At 44.0% G+C, this 10,657-nt stretch overlaps 1 pseudogene; it reads left to right on the top strand.

The window, feature by feature from the left end:
- The first annotated feature begins 2,402 nt into the window (after positions 1–2,402).
- LOC121614269 overlaps positions 2,403–10,657 on the top strand; it is a 31,347-nt pseudogene continuing 23,092 nt past the window's right edge.

The following is a 10,657-nucleotide window of genomic DNA, read 5'->3' as shown; positions in this document are numbered from 1 at the left end:
AGTCGGTCCATAAAACTAATTCAATAAGATGAAATCAAATAGATAAAAATGTGGTTCAATATCAGGCAACCAGGAACATCAATAAAACCCTGGAGTCCAAGCACCCATATAGTTTTATAGTGTCTTGACCACACTTTCACTTATTCCCAAAGCTGGAGGATTATGAATAAGATGCAACATCTGATCATTTTTTACTTGAGAATGGAGTTGAGCATGTTTCAGCCTTATCTTCCAGAGCTTTATTTCAAATCCCTGTTGATTTATCGGTGTGCGTAGACACTGCAGAGTGATTTTTCTGGGAATTGAAACGCTGCCAGCAGAACAAACAAGCTCAATCTTCTGTTGGAGAAGTTTTTGCAACCTGCGCTGTGGAAAGATGAGATGGCGGTGAGCTGAAGTCACCCCTAAAATGGCGTCATCATCATTAAAAGCATCGTTGAGTGGATATAAAGTGCTGTTTTGGTTTGATGCATTTATAGCCAGGGCTAATTGAGCATATTTCCTCACCTCTTCTCTTCCATCACTCCGCTCCTGCTTTCATTCTCCAAAGTGTTTTGTTATTCAGATACGAGCTCTGTTAACCTTTGCACCACAGATAATCAATATAACTCACAGCTAATAATCTGTGGACCTTACTCTTTCATGGAGGGGTGGTGAGATTGTCTTGTGCACACCTCACTATCTCGGTGACGTATCTCGTATACACGTTAGTGCGGCAGTGACCTATTTTAAGACTGCTAGCGTTTCCTCTTGATACAGGCACAGTGTACTGCCTTCAAGTCAGTAACAAAAGTGTCTTTCATGGTAATCAATCAACAATGGTTGTCTCCTCTTGTTCTCCTTCCCCTAACTGGCCCCTGTGGCCACCGGCCAATCAATTCCACTCTTCGCTTTCCAGTCCTCTGATTGGACGAGGGCTGTGAGATTAGGTCCAGCCTGTATTGTTGGGCCTAAAGGTTTAGCATGGTTTGAAAAGAGTGTCTCAGCAATTGTATGAGTGAGGGTGTGTGTGTGTGTGTGTTTGAGGAAAGTGGTGGTGGGTATGGGCAGTTGTGTGTGTGTGTGGGTGTGTGTGGGTGTCAGGGATATTCTAAAGAGGAAAGGCTGGGGTGGGTGAGGTGGCCAGCCGCCCAAATATGCCCTCCAAGAAGAGTTTGAATTCCAAACCACACAAGAAGATGGAGGGGATGGAGTGAAAGAGAGCAGACACATCCACATTCTGAATCCTAACACAAACTGCAGAAAGCACAGAAAAATGTCGTCTGCTATATGTACCTTGTTAACAGCTCAGTAATCTGGTACTTCAGTTTGACTGAATAAAAGCTTAACAACATATTGAAATGCTTCATAGACACAGTATACTGTGGCACTGCTTCTTTTCAAAGCCATCCCTTTACATTTCAAAAATTAAGTATTTCAGAAAGCAGACAGACTCAGAACAGCAGACACATCCATGCAAAGTTACGTAACCGCAGTGTACTTGTACAACAAGAACGCGTATCGGTGGTGGAGGAGGCTGTGCAGGGCCTTTATCCACACAGTAACAGGTTTTCTCTGAGAGTTAACCCCCACCTCCTCCCCGCACACACCTCCTAGCCTCGCAACGCAACAATGGGGATTAGCTTGCAGAACTGTCAAAACATGTGTGAAACACACAGACCAATGTCTCCCACAAATAGTGTTTCTTTCTTTCGCTCTTTATCCGTCTCTCTCACACACACACTGACACTGTAACTGCAAACTGCGGTAGAGGCATAACCACTGAAGGAGCCGCTGCAATAATACCACATGAGGAATTATTTGGACTTTAATTAGTCTGATCATTTTTCAAGTTGCAGAAGCAACAGTGTTATAGTCAGTAAATTGCAGTAAGTAAGACTTTTATACGCAGCTCACAGTGAAGATTTTACTTGTGCTCCATTAGAGGATCATCAGTTCAGGATGAATACAAGGTGAGAAAAGCACCTGAAGTAACTTCCACTGTCTGACTCTTTCCCTTTGAAGGTTTCTATTGAAAACTGCTTTGACTCCTCAAACTGAGCTATATAATCTGCAAACTCTATGATCGGAAATTCAGCACGTGCCATTAAGGCTTGTTGGGTAATCTCCTTATCCTGCTTGTTTGCAAACAGCTTGAGCAGGGTCAGTCAGTCCGCAGACACACAAACAAACGGCATAAATCAGCCGAGAGCTTTAGCTCTCCAAGAATGTCGCAGACTTGCACAAAAAGAAAACTGGCAGCTTGAGAGACACCAGGAAATATCAGGCTCGTAAGGTATGACTGATTTCTGCCTCAGTTCAGCCCGTTCGCTGAGGCGGCTGTTGCACGTAGTTGCTGAAATGTGATGAAATTATGTTGGAAGACTTTAGCACCACACAGTCACATAGTGCTACACCCGTAGATGCCTGTCACGCCGGGCAGCGGTGAAGAGATGTGCTGACAAGTGTTTGCTCTCTCCTGTCTTTGGCCCTCGTGTTCACAGACTCACTATCAGCCCGAGTGTTATTTGGCTCCTTTTCTCTGTTTGTTTTCCATCTTCGCCTCCTGCTTCTGTGTCTTGTTCTTGTTCCAGCGTCGGATGCTTCTGCTTTAGACGTCAGGGCTCACACATGGGGTCAGAAGGTACGTTCAGTCACACAAAACCGACAGTGTGACAACCCTCCCTCTGCCCGCCCGCCACACACACTCAGGCACACACACACACACACACACACCTCCCTTCGCTGTCAACTTAAACCCTTACAACTGGCTTCAGCTTCCCCCAATCGGGGTCTTTGTAAAGGCGCTTTGACCAGATCACCGTCATGGAAGCCAATGTAAAGAGACAGTGAGGAGAAAGGGATACCCAAACTGGGGCGGAGGGCTTTTTTTTTTAGTGTGTGTGTATGTGTGTGTGGCCAACATCGAGTCAGCTTCCCCTAAAAAGCCTTAGCGTGATGAGAGACCTTCTCTGAATCATGTGACATACATATACATATAAACAGAAGCAGCAGCAGCAGCAGAACACCTCCAACAGACTGTTATTGTAACTGGACATGATGGCTCTCGTCAGCATTTTGGGTAAAACTTCCTACCACGGTGCTAGAATTCACACAATTGGTGCATGTGTGTAAGCACGAGCATGTTCGCATATCCAGTTCAATATCTCTAACATGGAAAAAAAAGTCTTCCGACTGGGATATGTTGAGTGTCAGCTCCAGTCTCGTCAGGCGGTGCATGTCGAGCGTTTGCTCCGAGGATGTCGAGTTCGTCCACGTGCGTGGACGGATGTACGTATGTGCTGCCTACCTGCACAGTCAGCTGGTCTGAAAAGAAACGAGACGGGAGAGGAGGATAACGGAGAAGGTGAGAAAGGTGAAGAGAACTTTAGTCGTCAGAAAACTGAAACTATTATTGAGTGATTCCACTAACTTCATTACAAGCTGGACAGAGTTGAGAGCAACCTTTCCCCTGTGACATTTTCACCACTTGATCTGTATATTTTGAAGAAAATGGGATGGCGTTAGTTCAAAGAGGAGTTTTTATTCGCTCAGAAGATTCAACAGGGGCTCAGTAAGGTGTCAGGCAGTGAAACCTCACTGTACTCTCGTGTTTTTCTGGAGAGGAGTTAAAAGTTAAACGCTCAGACGAAACCACCAGCACTTCCAGCTCCATTCACATAATTGGATATGCAGAATAAATAAATGTGGGGCCTTTTGAAGTGCAGATTTATTTAAATAAAGGATGTCAACTCCTTTTGAAGGCTCACCAGGCTCCTCTTTGACCCCGTCCATTTGACTCACAACCCATGTGCGAGCTACTGTATAGCCGTGGGTTTCAGCAGAGAGACTCTGCGGTGTTGTTGCAAGTGTCGCTGTTCGTAACGTGAACCCAAGTGTGAGCGAGCTGTGTGCTTAGGCTGTTGCTGCAGGATCGACTGTGATTTACGAGCTTCGGGCTTCATTGTTAAACACTTTCCTGTCACTTGATCTGTCTGCTGCTGGTGTGTGAGCACGTCTATCGATCCATCTGCTCATATTTCAACATGTCATCCCAAATATGTCAGCGTGGACAGTGAGAACCCATTTTTCCTCCTCACACTATCGCTTCATCTTTTTGTTTGTGTGTGTGTGTGTGCGCGTGTTTGTGTGTCCACATGCCCTTTCCGCTCGTCTCTGTAATGGCCGGGGTCATCAGTGAAGGATCAGACCTCACCTCTGTTGAGAAATAGCGAGATAGGAGTTTGAGCAAACAGGGGAGGATTTTCCACTATCTCAGTGAAAGATCGCATGATAACATTTTTGGCTGACGGAAGAAAAGGTCTCGGCATTTATGTCAGACCTTCAGCAGTCATTATTCTAAAACTTTAAGTGCCCACTCAGTGGCCTGGCCCACAGAAAGCCAAACGCTCTTTCACGCTTTCATGTGGTTTAACAGAGTTGCCTCAGAAAAAGACTTCACTGTCAATTAAAGAAGTACTTGTAATGTATGCCTGTGACAGCTCCATGTTGGAAGTTGTGTGATACATTATCCAGGCCAGTGACATTGTGCAACTGCATATTTCAACTTTCCTCCTTTGAGTAGTGCAGCGTAAGTCCTCTGCAGAGCCGTCCGCACAAGGTTATTTTCACAGCCTTCCACATTTATCAGCAGGAACAATTCTGACACCAAGTTAAAAACAAGAGAATAAGGGCTCTTTTTATGGTGCCATCGCAATAAAAAATTCTGGATGCTCTCCAGTAATCAATTTTATGGACACGGTGACAGCGTGCGGGGTCATTCTAGTTCAAGATGGAAATGAAATGAAGCTCAATTAGATGGAAAATATAAACCAAGCCTCTAACTCATTTCAGCAGTCCAGTTTTATCTCAGGCAGCCCAATAATAAAGTTTATCTGTACAGCACTTTTCCAAATTATGTTACAAAGTTCTTTACGAGGTTGAACAGGATTTGTGACAAATAAAGCAGTAGTGATAACTTTCATTCATTTTTAGAAACGATGTAAAAGATATCACTTAGGGGCTCGGTCACCTTTAGTCTTGAACCAGGACTCAGGAACAGCCAGCAGAGCCCTGAATGAAGATCTGCGGCTGCACTCTGGCTCACGGGGGAGCAGAACTTCAGCAATATTACTAGGAGCTAAACCATGAAGTGCTTTGAAGATAATTTGCAAAATCTTGAAATCAGTTCTCAAACGTACTGGTACGCAGTGAAGAGAGGTTAAACAGGGCTGATATGATCCTGCCTTCTAGTATTAGTTCAAAGCAGCAGCTGCATTTCATGCCAGCTGAAGGCACAGAATGGCTTTTTGGTTCAACCATGAAAACAATGAGCTACAATAATCTAACTGCGGAGAAATAAAAGCATGAATGACCTTTGTGAGGTCAGGTTGTTTTTTCGTTATAAAAATGCTATGCTTGGTAATCCCTCTATTTCACGTTTATTAGCGGTTTGTAAATCAATTATAAACTACATTGCATTACATCCATTCTGTAGACACAATAATAAAGTTGCTTCAAGTGTTTATTATTGTCTTTGTTAACAACTATATCTCCACCTGTGAAGCATTTATAACTGATGTATGAATAGTTTGAGGAACATTTCGTAACAGACTCAAAATAGTTAATCACGTCTTCAGTATTTTTGAATGCATTTATAAACAATTTGATGTGCACACATGCATAAACAGTTATGACATTTGTTATTAATACTGCAGAAATCTAATGTGTGAACAGTAAAAAATAACGTGCACTTTATTCATGCACAGTGGGAAACCTCGCCTGGGATTAAACCATCACTAATGTTCTTCCATAGCAACTGCTGTATATTTTAGCCGTCCTTGAGCAAAGCATGTAATTGGAGCCATTAGTGGCCAGCAGCAGAAGACGACTGGGAGGTACAAGCGAATCATGCATAACTGAAAGAATGTGACAGATTGCATAAGACCAGAACAAACCCTGCCCAGATAAATGAAGGTAAGAACAAACTAGTTAATTGTTAGGCACAATGGTGCTTTTCACTCATCCAGTGGGCGGACATGCTACTGTACTGTGTTAATGGAAGAACAGCAGCCTCACATTGGCAGCGAGGCGACTGTTCCAAACCACTTCATCTGTCCTCTTCCAGTCTGGTTACCATACACCTATGCTGGTTTTGGACAACACAGACCCTGGAATAGGAAAAGCATAATTCTCTCCTCTCTCTCTCACTTGCTCACTGTGTCTCTCTCTCTCATGCACATTACCCCACACATACCAATCTGCACAGATGAAAAATGTCAAGGGCAGACCACCTGGCTATTCCATGCCTGGTCAGAGGAAAATCTTCCCGTCTTCATCAATGAGGCGCAGTGTGCAGAGCGTGCTCTGTCCCACTCACATATCACAGCCATTAGACAGGCATGTGTTGGGCTGGCTCCAGGGCAGTGCCTGCTGCTCTGCTCACTGAAGTCCCATTCAGGGTAATCTACACCAACCCAACCAATTTCACAGGTGCAAAAATGTGTAACAAGGAGAACTTGAAACATTATTGCACTGTTCAGATGATCCTCGGGTGAATTCAGCAGCGCGGAAAGGTCTATTTTACACGCCCAAATGCTGTTGTGTCAAGTATGAAAAAAGCAATAAAGTACACCAGGAGCTCTTAAACTTTTCCACTCAATGACCTGGCATTGAATGTCTCATTTAGATATACTGTCATATTTAGGAAACAGTATGTCTTCCGAAAGGCAAAATAGAAATGGAAAAAACAACCATTTATTCTATTTACATCCAAATAACATTTGCACAATCATTGCATGATTCAGTCTCCTAGAATTTCATCCTGCTCAGCACCAAACGGCAGACAACAACACAGCTGCCGACTAGCTAGTGAACATAGAGGAGAATTTAGTAGCTAAATAGCCAGATATTTCCATCAGGAGTTGGTAGAGACCAAAAACAGAGCTAAAAGAGAGTGAATTTTGGAGCTACATTCATCAGATGGCCAGAAACACAACTCCAAGAAATGAATCTAAACTGCTAGATGTGTAAATAAGCAACTGTTTTCTCACCATATCAACTTTAAAGTGGATCATATGTCTATTTTGTGCTCATGGCCAGTTTCTGCTGCCCCTAAGTGGGCAACAACATTACTTGTTGCAGGTTTAAACCCTCATCTAAAGGCTTGTTTTTGTAAACTTAAACATATGCTAAATGATAAGCATCCTGTAGCCTTCCTGTCAGGAATTTGCATTTCATATTGAAGTCACTTCAGTAAATGATGAGAGGTCTTGATTTTTATGCTGCCCTCCATATGGCTGATATGTTGATGCTGTTGTGTATTTGTGTATTTGTTTCAGGTCTCGACCCAGCTTACAAATTATTGCTGCACAAAACTAAAAATATTTGCTTTCAGATATTTATTTTTATTTGTCTGTAACAATGATTTTACACTGTATTGTGTGCTGTGACTCAAACTGCCCTCTGCCTGGTACGATCGCCTTTTTTGTGGGCTTACACAAATACTCACACAAACGGATGCTAACATTTTCCTTTCCCCCCACTCATTTTGATCTCCATCGTGGGCAACCCAAATATGGAGGGAACACAAAGAATAACCACCTCGAAAATAAAGAAAACAATTTAGCTTGGCAAAAAAGTGTGACCCAAATGACGCACGTTGTATGATTTCCAATCCCTGAGCCTGCAGTCAAGAAAGTGGCCACAGTGCGTCCATACAGAGCGCGTAGATGTAGAGAAAGTGCTGCAGGCTCTAATGTGTGCGAGCCAGGAGTCCTGGTTGTAAACAGACCTGTCTCAACGAGGTGAGAAAACAACCTGAGCGGCTGTGGTCGCCTCCGCAGTAGAAACAGACTCTCCAAAGCGCCAAAGATCATACAATAAAAGCTGTTTTTGGATGGAATTACAATACAGCTTCTATTGTGCCACTGCTGGCATTTCCCAGACAAAAGTTGAAGAATTTCTCTCTCTCGCTCGCTCCCTGTGTCTCCCTGTGCACTGTCATTTCAGATTAGCAGGCTAAACTCGGTACTTACTGTAATTAATCTAAATCCATCCAGATGGGAAATGGTTTCGGTTTCATCTACAAGGAAGAGCTATTAGACGCTGTATCCTCTGGGTCTTTCCTCTCATTCTCTCTTTCTTTTTGGTGACAGTACAAGTGTCCTTCTCGTGACAGCAGATTTGAGGGCAGGCTCTGAGTCACTCCCTCCATTTATTCGGGTCCACACTGGGTGCTGACAGATACTCGTCTCTTTTGATCTGCCTCTTCACCTTCATCCCTGACCCCGTCCCTCTGTGATTGTCTCTGTCTCTGTGTGCGCTTCCTGGGTCACTGCGCTGATTGTTGTTGCAGTCTGGTAACATTTTGTGCCATTTGACAGTCATAATTTCCCCAAAAACAAACTCCTCCCTTCCTGAACCCGACTGCTGTCATCCAGTATGTATGGCATGTTTTGTAGCACTAATTGTTTCCATTGGTGGTGAAATGGTGAATTATACATTAGGCATGGTGCTGTGGAGTTATGACCATACAGTAACCACTTTGTCCTGTCTTTACAATTTCATATGTTCAGAACGAAATATGCCCATTAATCAATTAAGGCTAACATTCGTCTTCCTCAAAATAAACCAGAAATACATTTGAATACGGGTTCAGTTCTTTTTCTTCCTTGTTTTTGATTTAATTCTGACGACTGTCTGGAAAACTTAATCGATTAGATCGATCATCGCTGCTGGAAACCGAGCGTTCCCCTCTATAAAAACTCAATTCTTTCACTCCAGACCTTTCAAAGTGGAATCTTGGCACAATGTGAACCCCTGCACGGCTACAGAACCACATTCAATAACCTCTTTTCATATTCTGCAAGATCCCAGACAAATTTATTAAGGTCTCTGTATGCTTCCAGATGAAATGGCCTCAGCTTGGCTCCTGCTGTCGTACCACCCCTTTCTGTGCGTTATTCTGCCACTCTTGTCCATAAAATGCATACCAGCTTTTTTAACATGTGGACACTGATGCTGTGCTGCCAAAGCATTATTGCACCAATCTGTCTCCTCCTCACTAGGGTTGCCTTCCTTTCAGCTCTCTCTCTCTCTCTCACTCCCGCTGTGGTCTCACCTCTCTTTTCCCTTCCTCTGCTCCCCAAAAACGTCAAATAGATTTCTGCTGATCTGTGACGAGCACGCTAGTTTGTCTCCGTCACTGTTAGGAGGTGATGGGACATTTGGAGGACAGTTAGAGCTCATGTTCCTTTGAGTCAGAGAACAGGAGAAGGTGTAATTTCCTGAGTCTAAGACCCAGGTGGGCTCTAAAAATAATCTAGGCTCACGCTTGCAGTTTGGAAGATGACTGCTTGATTCAGGGTACCTGAGCCAAGAAATTCTGTGATCTGGTCTGGGGCCACCCTGTGCAGCTTGGTGAGTGGACCGTGGCACTAGACAGCCAGGTTTATGTATCATCATAATAGAGCTACCCCAGAAAAAAAAGGATAAATATGACATACCAAGAGTATAAAAATACACCTCCAGCACGAGCCAGGAGAAGACATGACATGATGGAGTTAGACGTAGCGAGGTCGGGGATCGAACACATGTGCGGCGAGACACGCGGGCGCATGCACACAATCTGCCGTAATTAGCAGCATTTCTGCATTTGGCCTTTCGCTGTCAGGCCGGGGCCAGCGCTCAGCACAGGGCAGGAAGGCTGTCTGAGTGTGGAAAGCACAAAGCACTTCAAAGCAGCAGAAGACTGGCAAAGACAGCGAGATGGCCGGGGAGATAGAGAGAGAGAGGGAGAGAGAGAGAGGGGCAGCACATGGAGGGAAACAGCGGATGAAGAATATCTCTAAATCACACATCGAGAGAAAGAAGGAGAGAGGGCCAGGAGAAGGGAGGAAAATTGAACTACACTGCATGCTGAAGTTATTATCTTTCACTTGATTTGTTCTTCCTCTCTGTTTCCCCCGCATCGCGTTTCTTTACATTTGTCACAATCGATGCTCATATGATAAGTTAAAGCTTTCTGGTGAATTATTCTTGTGTCTGTGGAGATTTTGGAGGATTAAAAAAATCAGCTGAAATTACCGTGAACGTTAATGTGCGCCTCTGTCCTTCTGTCTGCCGTCCCTCTCACACACACTCACACACTTCAGCCCCTCTGACTGAGCTCAAAAAAAGTGGCCAGCAGCTCTGGGAATAAGTCGCCATTGTTCTGCCCTGTGTGGCTGCTTCCAAGTACCTGCAATAATAAGAACCCTGTGTGCATGTGTGAGTCTTTGCGGGTGTTCTTTTGTGCATTGTTACGTATTCATTCATTCATTCTTGCTCACGAGATTGTGTGTGTGTGTGTGTGTAATGAGGCCTGACATTCATCTCCTAACAGATAGTGCAGCTAGCATTCATTATTTCATTTTTAAAGCCTGCAGGCTGTCGGTAGTCGCTGTTGTTGTGCTTAGGTGAGTCTTTATCTGTTGTTCTCTCCATCAGTTTTTCTGACTGATTTGATAAGAGCTTCCTCAGTAGTGGCTCTCAAGGGTGTAGAACAGGACAAAAGTCAGAAACTACCCTCCCACCTTCCTATCAGAATAAGTTTGATAACACAAATGTGCTGACTGGTCAAACAAAGTATTCAGTATCTTTGGCTCACATGCTCCCTCAGAGCCGAGGCACTGTTTCC

Source organism: Chelmon rostratus, chromosome 11, assembly GCF_017976325.1.
Source record: "Chelmon rostratus isolate fCheRos1 chromosome 11, fCheRos1.pri, whole genome shotgun sequence".
NCBI lineage: Eukaryota > Metazoa > Chordata > Actinopteri > Chaetodontiformes > Chaetodontidae > Chelmon > Chelmon rostratus.
The sequence above is the reverse complement of the archived record's forward strand: the minus strand, read 5'-3'. Positions and strand labels throughout refer to the sequence as shown.